A 7,515-nucleotide genomic window follows, 5' to 3' on the forward strand; every position below is an offset into this window, starting at 1 on the left:
GTTACGGTTTTCTAAGTGTGGTGAAGGAGAGTCGGACCAAACTGCAGCGTGTCGATTGTGATCCATGTTTATTTAAACAAACGTAAACACGACTAAACACGAACACTACAAAAACAATAAACGAAACCCGAAAACAGCCTATACTTGTGTCAACTAACATCAAACAAGGACATCAAGACACTCAGGACAAATAGGACAATCACCCACAACAAACTCAAAGAATATGGCTGCCTAAATATGGTTCCCATTCAGAGACAACGATAAGCACCTGCCTCTAATTGAGAACCACTCCAGACAGCCATAGACCTTGCTAGATAACCCCACTAGCTACAATCCCAAAAACATACACACCAAAACCCCAAGACAAAACACACCACAATACAAAAACTCCATGCCACACCCTGGCCTGACCCAATAATGAAGAAAAACACAGAATACTTAGACCAGGGCGTGACACATGGAGACTTACCCAGAAAGACTCACAGCTTTAATCGCTGCCAAAGGTGATTCTAACATGTATTGTGAATACTTACGTGAATTAGATATTTCTGTATTTCATTTTCAATACATTTGAGAAAAAAAATTAAACATGTTTTCACTTTGTCATTATGGGGTATTGTCTGTAGCTGGTTGAGATAAAACATTTAAAAAACTATAATTTAATCCATTTGGAACTCAGGCTGTAAGAAAACAAAATGAGGAATAAGTTAAGGGGTATGAACACCTTCTGAAGGCACTGTATATCTGCAAGAAAGTGATAAATGAGCGACTCTTTGAAAGGGGGTCATATATACTTTGCCTTATAAAAAGTTTAAAAAGCTATCATGCTATAATCGGCATTGTTTCTCAGACCAAATCTTCATTCTGGTTTAAACAAAGCAATCTGATCATGCTCCAGTAATTACACGCTACAGGGATTTTTTTTTAAATGGCTTCTGCAAAGCACATCCACACGTCCAATCAACATCCACACATTGATTTCATTCTTCGGGTCTTTATTCAAACACAAACATACTTGGAATAAAATGGGGTCAAGTTTGGACGGTCGTAAATATGCAAATAGGCAATATTGTACATTTCAGGACCATGGACAGCAGCAATATCGGCATAGTGATATCTGTCATCCAGCACCACATAACAGTAGACAGCAGCCATCTCATGTGAAGTTGGCACTGGGGAAATCCCATGTAATGAGAAGCGAGGCCAAGGAGGCAAAAAGACTGAAGGACAAGACTCCCACAAGAACTCTATGCTAAACTGTTCTGCCACATTCATTTCAAATGTTACATCTTTAGATTTGTAAATAATAGGGAATACGTCTGCAAATAATTTAAACTGTTTATTCAAACTACACTGTACAGCTTTTGTGTGTCTGTGCATCGTAGGTACAACTGTAAGCAATTCCGTTCTCAAATGTCTGTTTAATGTGAGAAACAACATGAAAAACACCTGTTAGACCATTACAATGCGGACTGTCGTGCATTTTTACTATTACCAACAAGACAACGAAGTGATACGTGTCATGGAGACTTATAACGGATACTTTCCAAACCTCAAAAGTTCCTTCGCTGAGTGATATTGTTTACTACACTATTATGCATACAATCCAAGTCATACGTTTATTGTCATTCATACTCTTATTTTTAACCGAATATCATTGCAAAAGTGTTCATTGTGTCAATTCAGAGCTCGGAAATATTGGAATAATGTGATTAAGGGGACTGACACTCAAGGCACACAACAGGATAACACAACAACCACATTTTCAATTGACAATCATTGCTTTAAATGGATGTGGTCGATTGTTTATATATGCCTACACAAATCTATGTATTTAACTTGTAAACCAAGGTTGGATTAGTTGGTCTGTTCTAATTGCAGCATATTGAACGACTCCACCATCATTGATCATTCGCGACTTTAAGTCATTCCTGTTATCTCTAGAGCATCCCGTATATATATAGCGCCGCATTACTTCCCCATCTTACCATGGATAGGGTTTGGTGCATTCCGGAGTTCATTTATGGTCCCACAAAGGTAATCTTTGGATAAATTCATTTTAGCATACTGTAAATGCCTGTGCATAATGTGCATAACATAGCATAATTATTTTCATTATCTTCCAAGGAATTCTGTAGAAGCAGCCTTTATTTTCAGACTCTGCAGGCCTGCTGGGAGGAAACATATTACAATAAACAGGTAAGATTCATCCCACAAAAACATAAACAACAGAAAGAGAGTTGTATTTCAAGACAATTTAGAGAAGGTGGTCATAAGAGTTCTTAATATCACTTGCAAATTGTGAGGCATGAGCAGTTGTGAAATGTTGCGAGAGGCCCTTCTGAAAGAACATGATATGAATGAACATACAATATACTTTAAAAAAAGTATTGTAAGGCTTGAGACAATTAAGACATGGATTATGTATGTGTGCCATTCAGAGGGTGAATGGGCAAGACAAAATATTTACATGCCTTTCAACGGGGCATGGTAGTAGGTGCCAGGGGTACCTGTTTATGTCAAGAACTGCAACGCTGCTGGGTTTTTTACGCTCAACAGTTTCCCGTGTGTATCAAGAATGGTCCACCACTCAAAAGACATACAGCCAACTTGACACAACTGTGGGAAGCATTGGAGTCAACATGGGCCAGCATTGTACACTTCAGTACATTAATAGTATTGGTACTGTGTTCTTGCCGTAACCTGTAAAGCTGGCGCAGCCTGCGAGGCAGTGGGAGGTGTAGGTGATGCCGTTGTCTGAACACACAGGGTCCCACTCCCCAGCCAAGCAGTAGCAGTCTCTGTTACACTCTGACAACAGGCTGCCATCGTACACCAGGGGACCTGGGGGACAGAGAAAATGGCTGGTAATAATGATGTTTAAATAATTGTTGCTGAACTATCATTGACACAGGCACAGTGACAAAACAGCCAGGAATCCTGGCTCTGTAACAACCATAATGTATATTCCCACAAGAGGGAGCCCCGGCACAAGCCCATGTGTGTTTTGGTCAAACTCTCCCTCATATTCCACTGATCAAAACGTTTGTTTTTATCAACCCACCAACCAACCAATCAGATGTCATATTTACTCGTTGTAGGACACGGACAGACCAGCCACCTGAACGTTGTCACACTTAGTGCCAGACTGCAGAGGGAGGAGGAGGTAGGCCATGAAGGAGGTGACGAAAGACAGCTGGGCTCCAGACACAACGCCAAGCTTATACCTCTTCATCAGTAGACCTCCCAGGAATATCCCCACTGCACCCACTATTACCAACAAGACAACGAAGTGATACGTGTCATGGAGACTTATAACGGATACTTTCCAAACACCTAAAGTTCCAAACACCTAAAGTATCGCTGAGCGATACTGTTTACTACACTATTATGCATACAATCCAAATCATACGTTTATTGTCATTCATACTCTTATTTTTAACCGAATATCTTTGCAAAGGTGTTCCTTGTGTCAATTCAGAGCTTGGAAATATTGTAATAATGTGCTTAAGAGGATAACAGGATAACACAACAACCACATTTTCAATTGACAATCATTGCTTTAAATGGATGTGGTCGATAGATTTGTATAGGTGGAGCAGTGTGATGTTGTTCCCCTAGATTATTCACCAAATTGCACACAAGGACCAATTCAAATAGGCCAGGTCAAGAGGGGATGTTAATAATTTGATAATAATAATAATTCAGTGTATTTTTTTTATTGAATTACAGCTGCATATCTAATGATTTTCTTTGGTGTAAAAACACTTTTCCATATCAATATTGTACATACATGTGATTGTATATTTTGGTTTGGCCCATCGCAGGTTATCTGTATTTCCATACCCCCTTATTGTTCTCTTTTGCCTGACCTTCGGCTTGCAAGGTAAGTTGTCCTTGGCTCCGAAATTGTTCAATATAAAACCGTGGTAATGTTACACAAGGTACTGTTATGCATCATAAATTTGTTACAATGTGGATAATATAAAGATTTATGTTAACAAGGTTCACAAAGCTCGCTAACTAGGGTATCTATTGTAACTTGTGAGTACTTGGGACAGTGTTTGAGTGAGTGTCCATGTGCATGCGCAGGTGCCTGAGAGCTAGTACTGCGCCAAGGGTTAACATAATGTGTGTTGTCTCTTCGTGTGCAGGGCAAATAAAAAATAATTCAACTAGCAGACCTCCAGTTGTGGCAGCGTCCTAATTAAAGTACACAATGCAGAACGAACCACACTACATAGGTATATATAAACAATGTATTTAACTTATAAACCAATCGCTAATCGCGTCATGAATCGGGATGGGCTCCTACATTCTCATATACACATTATGACATAATAAAGAGTTTAATCTTTCACGAAATAAAGACAAAGAAGCATACCCATTCATACAGGTTCTACACATTCCATTTCTCCATGGCAATAGAATGTAAACATTCTATTTTGCGCCAAACATCCCTACAACTCAATTCTAAGTGCAGCATATTGGACGACTCCAGTCATTGATCATTCGCGACATTAAGTCATTCCTGTTATCTCTAGAGCATCCCGTATATCTATAGCACTGCATTTCTTCCTCATCTTACCATGGATAGGGTTTGGTGCATTCCGGAGTTCACTTATGGTCCCACAAAGGTAATCTTAGGAGAAATTAATTTTAGCATACTGTAAATGCATGTGCATAATGTGCATAACAGAGCATCATTATTTTCATGATCTTCAAAGGAATTCTGTAGAAGCAGTCTTTATTTTCAGACTCTGCAGGCCTGCTGGGAGGAAACATATTACAATAAACAGGTAAGATTCATCCCACAAAAACATAAACAACAGAAAGAGAGTTGTATTTCAAGACAGTTTAGAGAAGGTGGTCATAAGAGTTCTTAATATCACTTGCAAATTGTGAGGCATGAGCAGTTGTGAAATTTTGCGAGAGGCCCTTCTGAAAGCACATGATATGGTATTTCGTGGCACGGTCTCACACCTTACCTCATCTTGCAGAAGAAGCTCATGGTCCACTATCTGCTGCTCCAGAGTCAAGGCCAGGTCCCTCCCCATGTCACCATGGAGCACATGAGCAACTGGCTGGTGTCTCAGGGCAAAAAATCCCTTAGGGAGAGGTGAGCACCACGTCAGCACTCACCTTCACTGCCATTCCCTGCCACCAGCAGCACTAAAGGAGGTGTGGGTAAAATAAACATCAGAAAAATCAGAAGCCAGGAAAGTTGAATTGCTCTGTGTTTTATTTGAAGGGTGTGGAAGGAAACCCTGGAGGAGGGAAACGACCTCGCTCGGCTGGTAAGAGAATGAGAGTTAGAGACATACTACAAGTTAGTGAGCTCTTTACTAGCCTTTCAACAACGAGTTAGCACAGCAGAATAGATCTGTTGTGAAATTACACTAATGGGACTTCCTGTTGCGTACTGCAGGCCTGGGAAGTAAACACTTGCCTAAAAATGATGAACATAGAGTACGAGGCTTTCTGCAAGCTCCGCCGCTCCATGCACCCCACCTCGCCAGCTGACATGTGAGTTCCATGTACGGCCCTGCATATGACTTGATCCATTTATCTACACATCTGGAACTACGCAGAAACAGACTAAGACAGTGTTCTCTGTGAGCACATTGCACATCGTTTAGCGTTGTCTTCTCGTTTTTGTTGATTTCAGCGATCCTAAGGTCCACAGCATCGTGGAGAGAGCTGTGAGGAGCATTCTGGGCGAGCAGTCCAAAGAGCCCAGTAGCAACTTGCTCAGCCCATCTCAGGTGGTGGTTGAGGTGGTGCCCAGGCTCCTCCTGGCCCTGTGGCTTCAGCCAGAGGAAGGCCATTCAGAGCACCCAATCCTAATAGGTGGGATGGCCGTGGGCATGGTGGCGGCCGTAGTGGAGAAGCTCTCCTGCATGTTAAAGGACCCTTCCCCTCACATCCCTTTCTCCCGGGCTGCTGCTTTTGACTCTGTGTGGTCGATCCTCGGGAGAATCAGTCAGTCCTTCTCCACCGATGACCTGCAGAGCCCTTTTTATACGAGCTCTGTTTGTGCCTTTGTGGCGGACGAGGTGCAGAGCTGCTTCCAGCCCCCTGCAGCCACCCTACCAGTCCCCCCTGTCCTCGCGGTGGCCGCTTCCACCACACTACCAGCTGACATCCAAGCAGGTGAGTAGCACTGATAGAGAGCACTCTGACAGATGCCTGTTCTGATGACATCTTGGTTCCTTGTAGTAGTAGAGCTCATCAGGATTGTTGTTGTCACCCATAACACAGACCCGGCTTCTTCCCACCCGAGGTTGTAGACATCACCCCTAACACAGAGGCAGATCAGGCTTCTTCCCACCTGGAGGTTGTGGACATCACCACTAACACAGAGGCAGACCCAGCATCTTCCCACCTGGAGGTTGAGGACATCACCACTAACACAGAGGCAGATCAGGCTTCTTCCCACCTGGAGGTTGTGGACATCACCCGTAAAACAGAGGCAGACCCGGCATCTTCCCACCTGGAGGTTGTGGACATCACCCCTAATACAGAGGCAGAGCCCATCTCTTCCCTCTTGGAGGTTGTGGACGAGGTGCAGAGCTGCTTCCAGCCCCCTGCAGCCACCCTACCAGTCCCCCCTGTCCTCGCGGTGGCTGTTTCCACCACACTACCAGCTGGCATCCAAGCAGGTGAGTAGCAATGATAGAGAACACTCTGACAGATGCCTGTTCTGATGACATCTTGGTGCCTTGTAGTAGTAGAGCTCATCAGGATTGTTGTTTTCACCCACAATACAGACCCGACTTCTTCCCACCTGGAGGTTGAGGACATGACCCCTAAGACAGAGGCAGATCCGGCTTCTTCCCACCTGGAGGTTGTGGACATCACCACTAACACAGAGGCAGATCCGGGTTCTTCCCACCTGGAGGTTCAAGACATCACCACTAACACAGAGGCAGATCCGGGTTCTTCCCACCTGGAGGTTCAAGACATCACCACTAACACAGAGGCAGATCCGGGTTCTTCCCACCTGGAGGTTCAAGACATCACCACTAACACAGAGGCAGATCCAGCCTCTTTCCACCTGAATGTGGTGGACATCACCCCTAATACAGAGGCAGATCCGGCTTCTTCCCACCTGAATGTGGTGGACATCACCCCTAATACAGAGGCAGAGCCCATCTCTTCCCTCTTGGAGGTTGTGGACGTCACACCTAAAGAAAGGACTCTCACGATGGCTGCCTTCGCCACTCTGCCAGCTGACATCCAAGCAGGTGAGTAACACTTAGAGAGCACTCTGACAGGTGTCGTTTGTCATGACATCTTAGTAGAACCTTTCAACTGGCCAGTGTTTAGAAGCTACGGTTTGCATTAGTTTACATTCTGATCCTCTTTTTTCCCTTTCCAGAGGATGTTGCTGTGGTCATCCCGGATGTCACCCCACATGTCACCAAGGATGTGACACTGGATGTCCCATGCAGAGCTAGGAAAGGGGCAGTCCGGCGATTATTTTGCAGGCTTTGGAGGGCAGTGTGCTGCTGC

This window comes from Oncorhynchus kisutch, unplaced genomic scaffold (assembly GCF_002021735.2).
Source record: "Oncorhynchus kisutch isolate 150728-3 unplaced genomic scaffold, Okis_V2 scaffold1556, whole genome shotgun sequence".
Classification (NCBI taxonomy): domain Eukaryota; kingdom Metazoa; phylum Chordata; class Actinopteri; order Salmoniformes; family Salmonidae; genus Oncorhynchus; species Oncorhynchus kisutch.